A 19,378-nucleotide genomic window follows, 5' to 3' on the forward strand; every position below is an offset into this window, starting at 1 on the left:
ATTATATTTTTATCCACTAAATAAGTGAGTGTAATCGACTCATTTTAATCTTGTACCAGCTGAGTTCTTTACTAAAAATTTTCTAGCAGTGATATTTTCGCTAATGACGACTGGTTGATTGAAAACATTTATTGTTTTTTTCCTTGTGGAAAAAGTATTTTAAATCCAAAGGTTTAATTAAAAGTGATTTAGCGAAAAGGCGATCTAGTTAGTGCATGCTGACTTATTTTAGTATTATCATTATTTTATAAATTTTCTTTAATATTTTTGATAATTTTTTTATATTATGTTTCTGATTGAAACTGTGAATAATTCTATGGATTTAGAAGAAGTAAAAAAAAATTTCATCAGTCCAAAAACAAGCGTTTAAGTAGCACTTTTTGGAAAACGATCCAGTCACCCTACCTTACTATATTAGTAAAAAATCCGGAGTATCCGGTATCAACAAGATATCTTAATAAAAAAAAATTAGAAAAATCCCTATGGCAACAGGGGTAGCCAAACATCTTTGTTACTTTTCTATATAGTGCAACGAGATTTTACAAAACTTTTACGAGCGATTTTTATCAGAGAAGGAGGAAAATCTCAATTTCAAAGCTGCCCCACTTCCCCCTAATTAGACGAACATCTTAAGGTTCTCTAACTGATACGCTTAAAAATTTAAAACAGATGAATAGGGTTAAACTGTGCATGACCTTTAAAAAAATGCTTTTTTTAATATTCATTATTTTTTATTAGTTTATGATTTCTTGCTTCTTATGTGATTTTCTGTGCTTTACTTAGAACACCAAGTTAAGATTCCTGCTGTTAATGGTATACTCGGAGTTCATTTGAAATATTTCTGTTGGTAAAATGCACAAACCGCTGAGTATGATTCCTCAAGGGATAAACAAAGTCGAAAATTAGAGTAGGAATTCTATTATTCTATGCGATTCTAACTTCAAATGAGTGAGTCTTTTAATGATTCAAAGTGGTATTCCGGGGTTCCCAACTATTCCATTTGAGATTCTATTTATTGCTTTGTGTGAATTTTGTGAATTTTAAACGTTGCCCTACAACGATATGGGGACACTTAAAGTTTAATGATTGGCCGGTAGTGGATGATTCTTAACTATGTATGTCAGCATCAGGAAAATTGAATCCTGGTGATTTCAGTTAATTCCAAGGATTCTGCTGTTGATTCTACATGAGATAGTATTGTATTCTTTCTAATGATTCTATGACTTGTGGTAGATTCTCGCAGAAAAACTGTCGGAGATAACTCTTTAAACATACTGCACCATATTCCACAAATCCACTTATAAATAATACGACTCACGGGAAGTTGCACTTTGTACGAAGAAGTATTTAAAAACATGGTTTTAATAGAAAATTTCTACAGAATAGCACTGTGTCGTAAAATTCCTTAGAACAACTTCTATGGAGCTTTGCACTAAGGTGAATACGACCGCAACATGGAAATTCAGCAGAAATTTCTGTAGTTTTTTTTTCAATATATGTTTTGTTGTTAATCAATATGAATATGAAGTTATTTATCAACCTGGTGCAATTTATAATTACATTTTTCCTGTTCTATAGCTTTCGAAAACAGTAATCTACTCAAAGCGAAATATCGTAAAAGAGAACGAACCACGCCGATTCAGATGTCTAATAAATGTATGCGATGTTTCAGCAGATTTTTAGTGTTACCCAATTAGACACTACGAAAAATGCGGAATGCAGAACAAGATTAGGTCGGGATTATGGGGAATTTCAGCATTGATTGGTAGACGTCGTATTTGAGAAATTGTCACTTGTAAGCATACCGTCAAAAGTAATTTTGAGATATTGTTTTGCAATTAATTTCATTACACTTCAAATGCGAACCAGGGTTGCCAGATGCAACTTCAAACGCTCCCCCTATTACTGTTCTCAACTACTCCCTACTACTGTTCTCAAGTGCTTCTGCATTATCGACTTTTCTTAGAGTTGGTTCCTCTCTAGACTGTTTTGCCCAGTCCCCACACTATCGTATTTTAAGAAAACTAAACAGTCGTGATAGGAGGAACCAACACGAAGAAAAGTCGATTATGTGAAAGCTTCAGGAAACAGTAAAGTACCAAAAATAATTATTTTTCATTGAAGTTGCACCATTATTCCATTTTATACCAATAATCTTTAATATTTTTAGTCAACTGTCCAAATTAATTAATACCTTCATATTTTATATATTTTTCTAGTTATTTTGCAAGATACATTTTTTTAATTAAAATGAATTGTGAATAATGTCTAACTAAGTGTTTCTGTAATTTCAATTCAAATTAGCAGAGTGTCAGTTATGAGGAGAATCGGATTAGAGAAAGCGTTATAAATAACTAAATAACTATAAATTACTTTTAATTTAAAACAATTTATTATTGATCGTTGTTCTTTAATTCGAACTCCATAATTTATTAGTAAATAATGGAAAAACATTTGTATTAAGTCAGGAATTAGCCATAGATTGGTAAGTCATTTATTTAGTTTATATTATTCAAGATGTTGACTAGAGAATTATAATGCTAGCATTTTGAAATCGAATCTTCCAACTTATTTCAAAGATTCAAAGCAAAGTGGCAAAAAAAGACTGGCGTTTGCAAGTTTCTAAAATCAGGGTCAGTAAGAACGCTCGAATAGCAAGTCAAGCTAATCAACATCAAAGAGGAAGTTCAGGACGATGACTGGTGAAACCATAAAACAGGAGGTACTTCCTATTTGGTAGGATTATAAACCCTCGCCTGACTACTATTTTTTCTCAAAGCAGTATTGGAGCTGTATTGTGAAAACGGCCTGAAAAGTCATCGTAAATCACCAGGAAAAATTTCCATCTGCGGTATTTTCGCTCTCTTCATCTAATCAATTTAATGGTGTGAGAACCAGAAGGTACGAATAGAAAAGGACTGAAAGCGCTAAAACGCCCTAAAGGTGAATTTTACAATGAATAGCGAGTGGATTTTGGTCAACGTGCTCAATTTTGTGTTAAGGCTTTAGTCACACTCACCGTCAAATTATTAGATTTTGAGCATAGACACAAACCATCGATTTGAGTAGATTTCCTTAAGGTAAGTAAGTCTATGGCACTTACTAATCAGCAGAGATATAATTTATTTGACAAGTGAATTATTTTAAAAAAAATTCAAAATATTATATTTTTTTATGATTTAATGTAGATAAAGGAAAGGATTTGTGTGTGAATATACTATGAGTCAAGACACATACCATGGAGCAAATATTCGATTGGAATTCGCGACAGCAGTTCTATTTTTTATGTTTTTCTCTTTACGTACCCTTCTTTCCAAAATATTAGGCCTTAAGGCTTATTTTGACTGATATCCTATGATAAAAATATTTAAAAAAAAAATTATATGTATCCATAAAAATAGATAACAAAATCATCAATCCACATAATTAATTTCTATGAGATAGTGAGGAAAAACAATAAATAACAAAAAGGGGGACCTTATGCCCAACGTACAAAAGCTTTTGTTTGTAAACATGTTTTCAAAATTTTCCATGAGAATGAGCGAGATGACTAAATATAGGTCTCGCTCACTCTCATTGAAATGTCAGAAACATGTTTACAAAAACAAAAGTTATTGTGCGTTGGGCATTATACAGATTAATAAGCGTATTGATTCTTATTTTCGAATTCTTCTTTTAAAATATTTTTTTAATGCTTCTTTTTTACTCATTACATGACAGTTTTCTAATTCATTTTTGATTTACTTGCATATGGAAACCCTAATCGGTAAATTGACAGCTGTCAGCTGTCACATATCTGTCAAAGCATACTCCATAGCTTAAGGTTCTCATACAGATATTACGCGGATTTTGTAAATCTAATTTGTAAATTAATCTATACTAAACCGAATTAGAAGTAGGGGAGACTGGGGCAAAAAGTAACAAAACGGATATTTTATTTTTTTACAAGCTACTCGAGCGCTTCAAAAATTTCTAATTAGCGCAGTTTTATAGGAAATTTACCGCTCTACAACTTTGTGAAAGTAATTTTTCTCTATTTTGTAAGGAAATACGTTTATCGAGCCAATTTCTAAAAGGTAATTTTGCGACTATTCTCAAAAAAGCTGGGGCAAATAGTACCAGACATTCGGTATTATCATATTTTGATTCGCTTCATTAGGGGCTTCCGTAAATTTGAAAAAAAAAAAAAATACCTAGAGGACATATTTTCATAGAAAATTTATTCATCTACACCTTTGTAAAACACCGTTTTCTCTGTGAGAAAAGTGAGAAAACGAGAAAAGCGCTTTTCAAGCTATTTTAGAAAAAAAAACACAAAAAAGACTGCAATTCCTTTGACCAATGCAAATAACAAGCGGCGAGACATGATAATGACGTTTCTTTTCGCCGTGAGACATCAGAAATTGCTTCGCTTTTTTGTTAGTTTTTGCTCTATACATTTTGTTACTTTTTACCCCAAGTGGCCATTTTTAATAAAAGGATTTCTGGAGAAAAGAACTTTTGTGAAATTCTAAAATAGATAGCGGATTCGTATTCAAAAAATCCAAATGATTTAGAAAGTATTCACCAGTGCATCAATTTTGGAAAATAAGTAGGTATTAAGGAAAATATTTCAAAAATAGGGCTAAAAATTTCGATATTTTTTATTTTCTAAATTCCTTGTTCGAATTCTAAGAAACTTACGACATTGAAGAAGGTCTATGGAGGCTATCTATGGAAAAAAATTGAGCCGCTATTTTTTTACCTTGGAAAATATTGAATTTTGAATTTTTTGATTTGTGATTTTTTGTCCCAGTCTCCCCAACTATTACGATGAAAGTTAAATGTATCGAAAAATTGTCCGAGTATCGTAAAAAAAGTAGGAGACGGTGAGCGTATCAGTGAGTATGTTTGAACCTTAACTCTATGGCTGAGTTGGGTGATGAAAAGTGGCCCGAATTTTTTTGATTAATAGTTCCGAGAAGGTTTGACCACCACAATTCTTTCCTATCTTTTTGCACACTTTGCAGATCGACGTGTTAACTTTTATGTTCTGTACTACTTCCATGTTCCTTGGCATACCCTAAATGAGAAGAATGGGGAAATTGGGCAAAGGTTCGCGTTTTATTATATTTCTTTTTAAGGCTAACCGACAAATCTTGTTTCCTTGGTATTTGCCTCAATTTCTTAACCTCTGCCATGGAATGGATTTTCAGATGAATTCTTAACAGCGCGTGTGGGGATTTCTTTGATCATTGAATCAACTTTTGAAGTTTTTTTCAGAAGTGGACTCCACTTTGCATTATTTACAATCAACTCACGGTGAAAAATAATTTCCGTGGCACAAGAATCCACATATAACATTACTGGGAAGGACAGTGGGCCGAAAAAGACGAAGATAATAACAGATTTTGATCCAGAAAAGTTTATTACAATTTATTTTTCTTCAAGTCTCACCCCACATCAATGTGTTCTACCAAAGGGGAAAATAATAAAGAAGCGAAAACGTGATAATCACAAGTTTCAGGGTATTTTTGCCCAGAAATTTTAATACCTATAGCGCCAAGGTGCAAATTTGGTCACGCAAAGTTTACTCTCTCGAACACTAAAATTCATATAGACGTGGTGCTGACTTGATTATGGTGCGGGTATCTTCCGAGTTCTCGATTCCAAAAGGAGTCGTTAATCATATTTTCTCTCCTTCGACATTGAATGGTGCCTCCCGCGGGATACAATCATTGAACTTTATACCAATTTCATCGACTTCTAACCCATCAATTTCATCCAAACAATAATAAATGATGAAGTTTCACAGAACTAATCCACAAAGGGTCTTCTGAGTGGTAATCCACAAGGAAGGAAGCACAAAAAACATGAGCACCAACAAACTGTTGCTTCTGGGTTTGAATTTGTGTGTCGGAGACAGAGGGTGAGGCAATATTTGTCAATTAGACGAATCATGATGGCTTTTTTCATTTTTATAACTCTATATTAAGAAAACTTTACTTTAGAGAATATTCGAATATGGTGAATGAGAAAAGTATTAGTTCGCGGAGTTCGTGTAAGCTAAGACATGAAATTCTGAAGTTCCGGAGAAAACGGCGATAATGTGTATACGAGACGTAAATGCAAACCCGAAAGAATAAGGTGATTCCCGAAAAACGTAACCTTATTTTAAACAAGTGCATTCGGCTTTACACTAAACTTAATAAGTTGGCCTCAATGCGATGTCCAGAGAAGTGTTCCACCAACAAAATCCCAAGTTTCCCCGGTGCATCCTCATTAGGAGTAGAGCAAGTGATAGAGACAAATTTCAGAGACATTGCACGATTTTCACCACTGATGAAGGCGCGCTGTAGCGTCGAAAGCTTTGGCAAAAAAATATTCGTGTTTTCCTGTCCTGAAAGGATAACCACCCCTGACGCACCCGGAGGGAGTTTATCTCCTTGATTCTCAAGATACGACTTACGTAAATGCTATTTCAATTACTTAATAACAAAATAAATCAAATAATAATCTGCATAATGAAAGACCAAAAACTAAAAGACCCAGTCCATTGCCGCTCTGAATATGGATAGGAAAGTGAGCGTGTATACACGCTCACTTCCCTATCCATATTCAGAGCGGCAATGCCCAGTCTAAGTATTATTATTGCGCCGAAAGAGGCGGAGCCTTAGCAAGCGAGTGGCGAACACTGGGGAGAAGCCAGTAAAGGCGAATGCAGGCGAAAACCCAGCACAAGAGTGGGGCGAATCCCGACGGCTATAAATAGGCCAACGCACCGAGAACCTTCACTTTCGGTCCTTGATCGTTGAGCAGTACGGTTCTCTTTTCTACCTGATCCTATCCTCTCGCTTTCAAAGCAATTACCTCCCGATCACCATGGAATCCTTCGAGAATCAACGCTGTTCTACTCCAGTTGACCTTCGGGAAGACTTCTCCCTCGATCTCTCCGCAGTTCATCCCCCAGAGTTGGTTCGCCCTGTTGTTCCTGACCTTCCTGAATGGGTCTTCCTCTTCGCTCCGGCTCTCGCAGCTCTTGCGATTGTTGGTGTGGACGAAGACCTGTTCCGAGAAGATTTCGGAGATGACAGTGCCATCGACTGTCCCTGGCATTTTGACTCCAACTTCAACAATGAAGTTATCGAAGCTCCCCCTGCCCATCTTCTGCCCCATCCTTCCCATTTCTTCTCCTAAATCTTTGTAGTTCGTAACTTCCGACGGTGGTCTTCACGACCAGACGGACTAAGGGACACTTCGTCCCGTTTCGGCAGTCAGTTCTTGGCAGATGTTTTCGTCCATCTGACCAGGGAAAGTGCCCATAGCACCTCCTCGTGGTGGCTGCTGGCAACTGAAGTTCGGTTCAACTTCGGGACTAAGCTATGGGGGCGATGATTTCTTAAGAATTTTTAATTTCATTCTTCTATTGATCTTCAACATTTCAATCCATTAAGATCGTTCCAGTCCAATATCCAATGTCTATTCTATTTCTCCAAGTTATAATGTCTCCAAATTATCCGTTTTCTTGTTCTACATCGATCTGCAAGAACAGGTTTCCGAATTGTTCACACCAAGGTTATACAATATTTACAAATAATCTTTCATTGTTATCAACCAGTTTTTGACTAGCTTTCCGATAACACTTACGAAGTTCGAGTACCTTCTATTTTCTTGCCATTTAATTAACCAGTATTAGTTTAATTTTTTTTCTTTGTTTAACTTATTAAGTCTATTCCTCGTGATGTTCTCTAAAGCCTTACGGGTCGTTAAAAACGACTTTCTTTTTAGGGTAATTAAAAGTCAATTAATCAGTTGGCACAATAATTGGTTTTTAATGGCTTTCAGCTTTAACGTTTAATACCTTAATTTAAAGGTGTCCCTACAGCAGGTATCTATTCACATCATTTTCGGAGATGACAGTGCCGCTGACCGTCCTTGGCACTTTGACTCCAACTTCACAATGGAGTTATCGAAGCTCCCCTGCCCATCTTCTGTCCATCCTTCCCATCCTTCCCAATTCTTCTCCTAAATCTTTGTAGTTCGTAACTTCCGACGGTGGTCTTCACGACCAGACGGACTAAGGGACATTTCGTCCCGTTTCGGCAGTCAGTTCTTGGTAGATGTTTCGCCCATCTGACCAAGGAAAGTGTCCATATCCATAGCCCCTCCTCGTGGACGCTGCTGGCGACCAAAGTTAAGGTCATCTTCGGTACTGAGCTACGAGGGCGATCGGATCGATGGGATCGATCCTATCTTTCTGAATATTTGAGATTCTTTCCGAGTCAAGCCATCGCTTGATTTGACTTTAAGATGGTTAAGTATCAGTTTTCAAAGTTTTTGATTAATTGCAAAAACTGCGCTAAAGCTCATTAAACGAAAATTTCAGAAGAGATAAAAAGGTGGAAAGAAGTAATTGTGCAAACTAGAAAGATTACACGTAATACAATCTCTAAACCTATAGCTTATTCCTGGTTTGGTTATTCTTTTCCTTCACTTTTTTATTTTAACTAATTTTTTTTGTGGTAAAACTTTTGGGATACTCACTTTCATACGTCAATGGCGTTATCCCGGTTGTCCCTATCAGTTTTCTAAAAAACAGTTCGTATTTGATTGTTAATCAGAAGTTTGAAAATTTAGGGAACTAGACAAGGCCTATGGTAGACAGCTTTACCGCTCAAATTTGTGAGTTATTTGCAATTCTTTTAAGGAATTTTAACAAATAAAATGGATATGAAAACATATTATAAATACTCACTAAATATACACAATACACTTTTATAGAACAACTAAGAATAAAAATAAAAATAAAATAGAGAACAGCTTAGGCTGGAAACTGTTACAAATAGCGATGAAATGTAAATTAAACAGAAATCTTATATAAATTACATTGTAAAAAAAAAAAATTGCAATTCTAGGTAGCTTAGCACTTACAGTAGAGTCTTATGAATTCGAACGCTCCAGGGTTATTTTTGAGATTTCTCACCTCCCAAATTAGAACGATTTTTTCAAAACTAACGAAATTTATGTGAGATTAAATTGTACTTTGAATCAAATTCCCGTACTTTCTCACATGTCTTAGTGGTAGCATACTTCCTTTTTATTTTATACGATCATAATGTATGTAAACATTCAGGAAGCAGCACATCCAGAATACGAATTTTTTAACATTTCCCCACAATTGGCATTTTGAATCCAAACATCGGCGTCGTTCGAATTTGAGAGATTCAGATTTGAGAGACTCTGCTGTATATGCAGATTTAAATGAATTAAACTAATAAACGATACTAATTAGGACCTTCAATATAAATATCGTTTTTTGTTTATGTTTGGATAAAAAATTGAAAAACATAAGTTGTTCACTGACTTCACATCATTTGATATATTTTTTTATAAAGGAAAATGTTAGTTGATTAAACAAAAGTCAAAAACACATGGTTTATACCGCCAATGGCGGTTAGAAACTTTGTTTTTGAAAGTAAAATAATGGCGTGCTTTAATTAATTAACCGGTGTGCAACATCGCTGTTGTTTTTCCACATTACTTCTTGTCCACATGCCAGAGTATACACACATTTTCCACCACCCACCCTTCCGAAGAGGAACATGTCAAAATAATAAACGCGGAACAGAAAATTAATTGAGGACAAGAATTTTCGCTGTGGAATTTTTGTCCAAAACTATCCACCCACTCTGTGACAACGCACAATCCCTCTCCTGTGAACAGCTATAGATATATAGGGTAGTTTCTATGAGAAAAGCACATAAAGTAAAACAAATTAACAATTAATGACCTTACTGCTCTTGCCTACTCCGCATTCTGTGTGTATATGTGTCTTTTTTTCTTCACAGATGTAGCCAGTCCAAATGTCAAATTAGGCCTTATGATCAGTTTCCACAAAAGCATAGGGTAAGTGTGCCAAATTCCGGCTAGCTTGCAATTTCGGCCATATTTTTTGTTCTTCGAATTTCCAAGAATTTTTAGTTTTTGCATACTCTTGAGATTGAACAATGCAAAAAATAACAAAAAAATATCGCTTCGACGAACACGATGACCTGAAAAAGACATTAGAAGAATTCCTGAAGGGCAAGGAACTATAAGAACGAAGGTGGCCGGAATAGGCCACCAATGCTATGTCTAATTTTTTATTCATTTTATAATGTATTAAGAATGATTTTAGAGACAATAAAGATGATAAACTGTCTGCAAGTTTCCAAGCAACACTCCTTATAAAAAAGTAACAAAAAAGTTCAATTTTTATTAACAATATTACATTTCAAACTTGAGACTTTGACGCTTGCATGCAACTATGCCGAAATTTGGCACACTTACCCTACCTCAGTTGAAGTTGCTGAAAGACTTAGTACTAAGTCACATTAACGGTGAAAAGGTATGCGGTGAGGGCTTCAGACCCCTATGGCTTAACTGTTTTGAATTCTTAATAAGCTAAAATCTTGGGAACATTTTTAATTAGGGTTGCATACTAAGGAATTTGGTCTGAAAAACTTCATAACTATTTTTGGCACTATCTTCACTAGTAAAAATAAAAGGATCCCATTGATCCTTTTGCATGGATCAAATTAACATATTCTATTATGATAAATGTGCATTCAGAGTTCGAAATTTGATCTATCCTTTGCAAAAGGATCAAACCTGAATCAATTTGATCCTTTTATTTTTGCCAGTGCAGTGTTCTTTTTACGCATTTGCTAGATTTTTATTTTAATATATATTCTAAATATTTTTTTAAATCCCTTTCGTAAAGCAATCCCAATCCTCTAAAATGAAGTTTTAGGATTTAAAGAGTTGAAAGCTCATTGGGACCAAATATAAAAAATGTTAAAATAAATAAAGATGATAATTTCAATATTTAGGGTAAGTGTGCCAAATTTCGGCATAGTTGCATGTAAGCACCGAAGTCCTAAGTTTGAAATGCAATATTTTTAATTCATATTGATATTTTTTGTTACTTCCTTTTCGGGAGGGTTGTGTGGAACCTTCAAGACTAGTTTATCATTTTTGTTTTCTTTAAATCACTTCCTAAAATATTGAAAAATTAATAAAAATATGGACATTGCTTTGGGTAGTATTTCGGCCGCTTTGTGTGAAATTTCGGCCACCTTTTTTCTGACCACATTTTGTGACGCAACGGATAGAAAATTTCAAAACGTCAAACGGAACGAGTTTAATATTTAATTTAATACGTTTATATGACTCACAAGCCTTGAGATCTTCCGTGTAATTTGTCCTGAAGACCTCAAGAGTAGCATCTCAAATTTACGCGCAGATTCCCGTAGCAATTTGCACTTCCTGAACTCTTCCAAGGCCTTTTCCACATCATCTTTTTCATAGAAGCGATGGTTTTTTTTCTCTGGACATTGTAGAATTCAGAAATTGAAAAAGGAAACATAAAATGAATAAGAAATTTAGGAAAGCAAAAGATGTGGCCGAAATAGGCAACACTACCTCACTGTAGAGACGCTCACAAAGTATATACTTTTTTACGCGAAATACAGGATCCAGCTGGGAAATTTCACCCGAAATTTAAAGATTGATTCACTATTAACATAAACAGAAACAATCTTTAATGAAAACTAATCAATTTTCATGAAAAACACCGAAGGAAAACCTTCTGCACTTCACCACAAATCACAAGACTGCTAGAGACACAATCGATCTGTCACATTTTTTGTAAGACTCTTTCCACACTGAGTTTTTACAACACAATTTAAATTCAAATTATACCTATAATTTAACTGTCTTTGTGTTAATACATCCTAAAATGAATAAATATTTGAAAGCAAAATGAATTCATTGACTATTCGAAGATTACATACATAATTTTAATTAATTTATTTGCATGGCCGAAATTATACTCAAAGTGGCCGAAATTAGAAGCTGGCCGAAATTTGGCACACTTACCCTAAGCATGATTTATTAAGTTTTTTCCGAGTTTAGCTCAAAAATTTAAAGCAATGTGACATTTACAAAACAAAGGATTGTAAATTCTAATTCGGCTAATGACCGATTTATGGAATCGAAGCTTATGAAGATTGCTCTCAAAATTGAATGATATACTTTTAACATTAAAGCAACATCTAGATTAGGTGCCCTTGTGATAGATGGTGTGTGGTAAAAATCCATTATTGATGTTGATTGTCGCGAGTCACGGTGGAGGGATGACCTCTGAACGGCTTGTGACACTTTTACCTTCCATTAACACATATCCATTGCTGTCAACTTCGAAAAAGATTTTCCTTAATCTCTTCCATGCAAGTACACTGAAATTTTATCAACAAATAATTAAATCAATAATAAATACGTCCCCTGTTGATTTTACTCTGATTACATTAATTATCACAGCATGTTTAGAGGAAAATAAGAACTTCTAATTATATTGCACTTTATTCCAGAAACTTTTGAAACTAAAATCTTGTTTTTGTTAGATATTTCTACAATCTATTTGAGGATTAAAGTAGATAACACCCTCCAATGATTGAAAAAATATTAAAGTGTGAATGTTATAAAATATTTTTGTTGGAAGAATTGGGTTTTATATATAGATTTTCATTTACATACAGTTGTTTAATTTATTCGAGAAATTTTATTTTGGATTTCATACAAAAATGTATTTTGTATTTATATTTTTAGTTTTCACGGTTTTCACAATTATTCACCACAAAGTGATACATTCAAATTCATAACAATGTCATTTTCATTGATTGCCAATTTTCGAAATGATATAAAAATACTTTAAATATTTTAATAGGAATGAAGTTGATTTTTCGATTCGAAAATGAGAGAATGTTATGTTTGCAATCAATATTTCTAGAATAATAAAGCAAGACTTCAATTTTCTACTACAAATAGCTCCTCATGGACCTCTTTAATTATCCAAAATTTAAATTTCATTTTATTCATTTATTTTTTTTTTAATTTGTGCGTGCTGGAATGTATTTAACATTAGTAACATATTTGCGCACAAATAAAAAGGGATAGAGAAAAGTGGGACTATTTTGAGCTGCGGGCCTACACATATGAATTTTCACATATTATTGACAAATGGACTTCAATATAATATTATTTAAATAAGCAAAACAATTATGAATCAAAATTCAATTATGGCAAGTCCCAGCTTCTTTTACAAATATGCGAAAACATCGTATATTAATACATCAAACCTCCCCCTATTGAAGACTATATGATGCGGCCACGACAATGGTGGCCGGACTTTCTGGTTACTTGTAGTGCGGTGACCTTTCAAATAAATTTGTAGTGAGAAGACGGATAAAGAAATCAGTAACATTTACTTAACACTAAATCTACCGACCGTTTTTGGTCGTGTTTCGGTCAAATGACAAACCGCGGTAGGGTAGGATATACTCAACAAATTTGTCTTGGAAAAGAGTAAAAAATTAAAATATGAATACTGAAAAATATATTACAAGCATATTTTAAGAAATTCATAAAGTTTGATTGTGACATTTTACCTTTTAATAATGTGATAATTTTACATCGGTCTTTTGACCGGGTCTTGGTAGTTTTAGTGTTAATCAATTGATTATCGATTTTGAATGACAGAGCCGAGTTGGAAATTTCGAGACATTTCTGACCAAATAAAATTTAAGCTAATTGGTTAATAAGTGAGACCTTCAAAGTGTTTGAACTTTTGACCTTCAATAATCCGAAATGGTGAATTTTTCGACCGTAGGTATGTTTAGACGAAATATTCGCTGTGCTACCTCTATAAAATATCCAAAAATAATTGAAAATTCTTGAACAAATTTTGAGAAAAACCAAATAACATGATTTTGGAGGGGATGAAGAGGATAGTATAAGTAGGTATTAGTATTCGTATTATAATTCATGTATCAAGAAATTTTTTAACTAATACGTTCATATGAAGACACCTTCATAATCATTTTCAACCGGTTATTCTTATTGGGGTCGCGGGCCCATAACATCCAAATTAGCAGCCCACGCTTGTCGATCCTCCGCCACTTCAGGAAGATGTTCGGGTTCGATTTCAAGGTGTTCCAAGGCAAAATCCTGAATTTGATCCAGCCACCTTGTCCAAGTCGAAATCGAGGTCGTCTTACAATGGCTTCGATAGCTTTTCTGGGTAATCTTTCTGACGAATTTCCCACTGCAACCCCTTTGGTATTTTGACAGCGTCTCTTATAGTGCTTCCAAATAACCGGGTTTTTAGGATAGACGGTTAACCGGCTTTTATGGCTCTGAAACCGGTTTTAAACCGGTTTCAAATTTAGTATCACAATATGGAATTTTGAGAAATTTTTCAGAACTTGAACTTTAATGTATTATTTAACACATAAATATATTCTTTTTCTCAGTTAGTTTAGGACTTATATATTTTACTGCTTTATTTTGTATTTAAAATAGTTCAGAAAATTTCAGAGTGCAGGAAAATTATTGAGAGTTTTTCCAAAAATATTGTACGGTGGAAAGCTAATGCAGTGTAGACTTCCGTAAAATAACCATTTTTTCATGCTATTTATTTTTCTTAAAATAAAATTGGCTATAAACGTTGTCATTTTTGAAAATCTTTAATAAGGAATTATTTAAAAATTTTATTCTAGATCTTGGAAAATGAAGAAAAAATATAGAATTACTAACAAACCAAAAGAGTTTTCCTCTTTATTTTTAAATTCCTATGAGTAGTTTAATCTTCTTCAACTTAAGTTTAGAAAACTTGAATCGTGAGAGAAAAATAATATTCGGAAAATTATGAAAAAAAGAATATTGGAGGGATAGTTACCAAGATTTATCGCTACCTTATATTCGTTATAAAGTTTTTTATGTAAAATCTTGTAAAAGTATTGAAAAACTTATTCTTTTTCCAGCAAAAAATCCAGATTTTTCGAACGGAAATGGTTTCTAAAGTTAAGGTCTATTTCTTAGATCATTCTCTACAGAAAACACACCGATGCATAATTTTTGGTATTATATATCATGAGAATCATGATTATAATTTACATAAATTCACAAATAATTTGATAGAAAAAATCCATAGACATTAAAAATAAAAGGTAAACTTTTTTTTTGTTTTTTACTCCATTGGTTGAGAAACTAATAAATACCAGAATATGATAAAAATTTTACAAGAATCTTATGTAACAATCTTGGTGAATTTGGGTCTAATGAGATATGTATTTAAATTAAAATATAGCAAGATTCAATAAAAATCTCTATGAAAACAGGGAGATGTAAACATCTAGTTACTTTTCCACATAAAACAATATTTTACAAGATTGTACTAAATCGTTTACAATTTTTTTCTCAATGTACAATTGATTTTTTATTCTTGTAAATATTTAATTAAGGTGTAAAAGATAAAATATTTTCAAGTGAAGAAGTCCTGAAATAATTTCCGATAACCTTTAAGCAAATAATTCTTTTCAAGAGTGGAAGAAACGTAACAGGAATTCCATTTAGGGGAAGTGCTCATAATTTTGGACAGTCTGCATATAAGCATCGATATCCTAAGTTTGAAGTGCGATATTTTCAATACTAATTGACTTTTTTTGTTACTCTCTTTTCAGAAGGGTTGTTTAGAAACTTAGCAAGCAATTTATCGTCTTATTTTTATTAAAATTAGTTTTAATACGTTTAAAAATGAATTGATAAGTAGAGGTGACCTTGGCTCTTATTTTGGACAACTTGGTTATTAATTTTTACAACTTGTCTGTAAATTTGGACAGATAATCCGCCTCAACAGGATGCCCATTGTTCTTCATTTGATGAACCAATCTTACCAAGTCCTCTTCCTGTTCATGTAAGGGAAACGTAGAATCTCACAGAAGCCCGGAAACTTTCCATATCATTCATTAAAGTGAGTTGACTTCGGTGCTCCAAGTACGTGCGGATTCGCTCATTCCCTGACCTTTCCGGGAGCCTTTCAAGGCATTTCTCGCTACATCTCTTTCGTAGAGATGATGCTTCTTTGTTTCTCCAGGCATTTGTCCAACCTAGTCATCACAAAAGCTAAAACTTCACGAAATTTCGTGAGAAAAACACCTGTCCAAAATAAGAATCATCACCTCACTGGTGAATGTCTTAAAAAATTTCCCATTTTTCACACGAGAAATATAATTCACAAGGCAAATCTCACTTCAGGTCAAATGTACAAATCATCAGTAACGTGAATCAACACAATATTCAATGAATATTCAATAATATCACTCAAAAACAGCGAACAAACTTTGTTAGTACTTCACCAAAACTAAATAAGACTGAAGTAAGCCACGAAGTTCTGTCATATTTCTCGTAAGCAATTGCTCACACTGAATTTTCAACAAAGCAATTTCAACTCAAATCATATTCAAATTTTAACGTATTTAGTGTTAAAATCTTCCAAAAAGAACAAATATTTAGATAGAATTCATTATTCATCAAATATTGGAATAAAAATCCATCATTTTAATCAATTTATTTTTAGTGTCCAATGTTATCCTCAAAGTGTCCAAATAAGAAACTGGACAAAATTATGAGCATTTCCCCTACTACTATCCTTCATATATTATTAACATACTGCCATACTACAGATTACACTTATTAGAATCATATTGCACTTCATGTTCCCTCCTAAAGTCAAGGAAATATTTTGCAGTGTATCTTGATTTTCAAGAAATAAACTAAAGCTTAACTCTTTCGTCTCTTTTGGGACGAGAGTACCCAAAGCAGCATATGAATGTTCTGTGAAAAACAATGTTTTTTTAAGTATTCAGAACTGATAAAAATGCTATTTTTGTGGATGATTACAAACTATAAGGATGTCCAAATGTGACATATTTTTTGTAGGACCTAAATTAATTCCTGAGCTTAAATATTTTTGATTAAAAATTGTGAAATTTGCTTGCAGCATATGCTGCGGTCTGGAAAGAGTTAAGAGAAAATTTTAAAATTTTGGAAGGATCAAAGCTTTTCTAAATAGCGAAATAAAATCGAATTATTGTTTCGTGTAAAATCTTTCAACAAATGGCCCTAGAATATTTGAAAAAGTTGCAATCAAAATTAATTAGAAATCCCTTAAGTCTTCATAAAATCTAGAAACAATATCAGTTTTAGCAGATTTTACTACATTTAACAGTGCTCTTCCTTGATGCCAGTAACTTTTGGTATTTCTTATTAATTAAATAGTCGGGGAAGCATTTCGCAATTCCAGATGTTGACTTGCTCTGAAATGTGGAATATAAATCCTGAGAGAGAATTAACAGTGTCCAAGAGACTTTTATCACTTGCTGGAAACTCTTGAGTAGCAGCAAGTGGTTAGTAGTGAAAAAGCAATGAAAATGCCACAATTATTTTTCTACTTATTTCTTTTATCCTACCATTTGCCAAGTTTTTTTTTTGGAAAATTGTATTGGAAATGGTACCAAAGAAAAAGAATGTGTTACAAAGGCTACAAATTTATTCAATTACAAAAGCTTTAGTATAGGAATTATACTCACATGTCCTGGAAGTCAATGGGGTATTGTTCTGGGTGGCAGGAATTGCAGACACTCTTCAAAAGACGTGTCAATTAATTTGGGGTACTTATTTGGGCTGATAGTGGCCTTGGATGCGTTCCCAAGAGATGCTTCTCCACCAATTGTTTATTCAATTTGGGGGTTGGGGATGGAGGTGAAACTAGTCAATATTGAGACGGGTGATTGCTATAGCAAATAACAATGAGTTTCGAGAAGATAAACAAAAGCGTTGATCAGAGAGCTCAATTTTGGTGACACAGTCACGTTCTTGAATTCCCAATTTATTTGTACACAATAAAATTTGCTGAAACAAATAGACGAGGAATATTATTTGGAATTTAATTTTCATTTTTTTTTAGCTTCAATCGCTTCGATCTAGATCATTGCATGATTTGTGTTTTGAAGCACGAAAGTCGGGCGAAAATGAACTATATTCTATGAAAAATCAATTTGGAAAATTCATCATCCCTCAATGCAATGTAGAAGAACCTAGACCATTTTTCTCATCCTAAGCTCCATATCATTTGTCTTTCTCATTTTGATCACCCCCGCACTTGGCGTGTCTACGCCACAATACAAAGTCAAAACAGTGAAAGAGATCCAAAGGATAAAAGGTAGGGATGGAATAAATAGCTTGAATACTCTGGCTTGTGTCGTGCTCTGAATAAAAAGATTATATATAAAATGGTTGTATGTCTGTGATAGTTAAAGCTAATGGTGGTGCATTGAATTGGTCCAAAACGGGGATCATCCCTAAAGCACCTCCTGTTTGGCAATTCTGGAGCTTTACCACCCCCCCTATGAATCTCATGCCAGCACGTTTTATTTTCCATTCGTGTTTTAAAAGTCAAAAACTAAGTAAAGAAAAACAAAAAGCTAAATCGTGGGGTTTAATAGGAGTTTAGTGGTGATTACGAAGGGATTCGCACAACCATTTAACCCATTGTACTTTTCCCAACTCAACACGTATGCTCCCTATTAACTAAGGTTGACGGTTAAAGCAATATTGCTGTAACTCGTAAGATTATTTGCAAAATTGTCACGAAATTCAAAGACTGTAGCAATTCCACAGAAGGAATATTCTCCAGAATGTTCCATCTCAGAAATATTCTAATTTTAAATGCTTAAATGTCCAAACTTACGGGGTTTTGATCATTTCTCCGTCAGTCTGCTACCAGCAAGGGCGTAATCAGGACTTTAAGTAGGGCTAAATTGGAGAATTATCCCCAAAAGAAACAGTTTTCGAACGCAAAAACAAGAGTTTTTTTTTAAGAAATTGCAAAAAATACAATTTTTATTAATTTGAGTTTAGGGGAAAGTGGCCTGCCTTTGAATGCAGAAGCTTCTGAATGCTTCAATTTTTCTCTTCTTTCCCAAAGCTGAAATTCTATTTTGTTGATCGAAGTTAATAGAAAATAGTTAATATTAATTTTAGTTCACAAAATAGAATTTTTGTTTTGCGAAATAAGAGAAAAATTGTAACATTCAAAGGCTGCCGCATTCAAAGGCAGACCACTTTCCCCTAAATAAAAATTTTAATATCATTTTTAAGAATTTTAAGAACTGTACTTCGAGGAAACTCTGTTTTCGTTAATGGTGCTGGAGCTATTCCACTACACTGTTCTTAAATGCTTTTGCATTATCGGCTTTTCTGTGTGTAGGATCCTGTCACGACTGTCTTGCCCAGTCCTTTTCGTGTTCTGAAACCGCCAAACTACCGTGACAAGAACCAACACAAAAAAAATTTGATTGTGGAAACACTTGAGAACAGTGAAGTTCTAAAAAACATGTCCATTTTCCAATGGAATAGCACCATAATACATCACTGCGCTCGATTTTAAGGGTTTTTACGTATATATACAAATGTTAAAAACGTTCTCATGGATATGAGTTCTTTTTATTCGAGGAAATTA

The sequence above is a fragment of the Phlebotomus papatasi genome, chromosome 2 (genome assembly GCF_024763615.1).
Source record: "Phlebotomus papatasi isolate M1 chromosome 2, Ppap_2.1, whole genome shotgun sequence".
NCBI lineage: Eukaryota > Metazoa > Arthropoda > Insecta > Diptera > Psychodidae > Phlebotomus > Phlebotomus papatasi.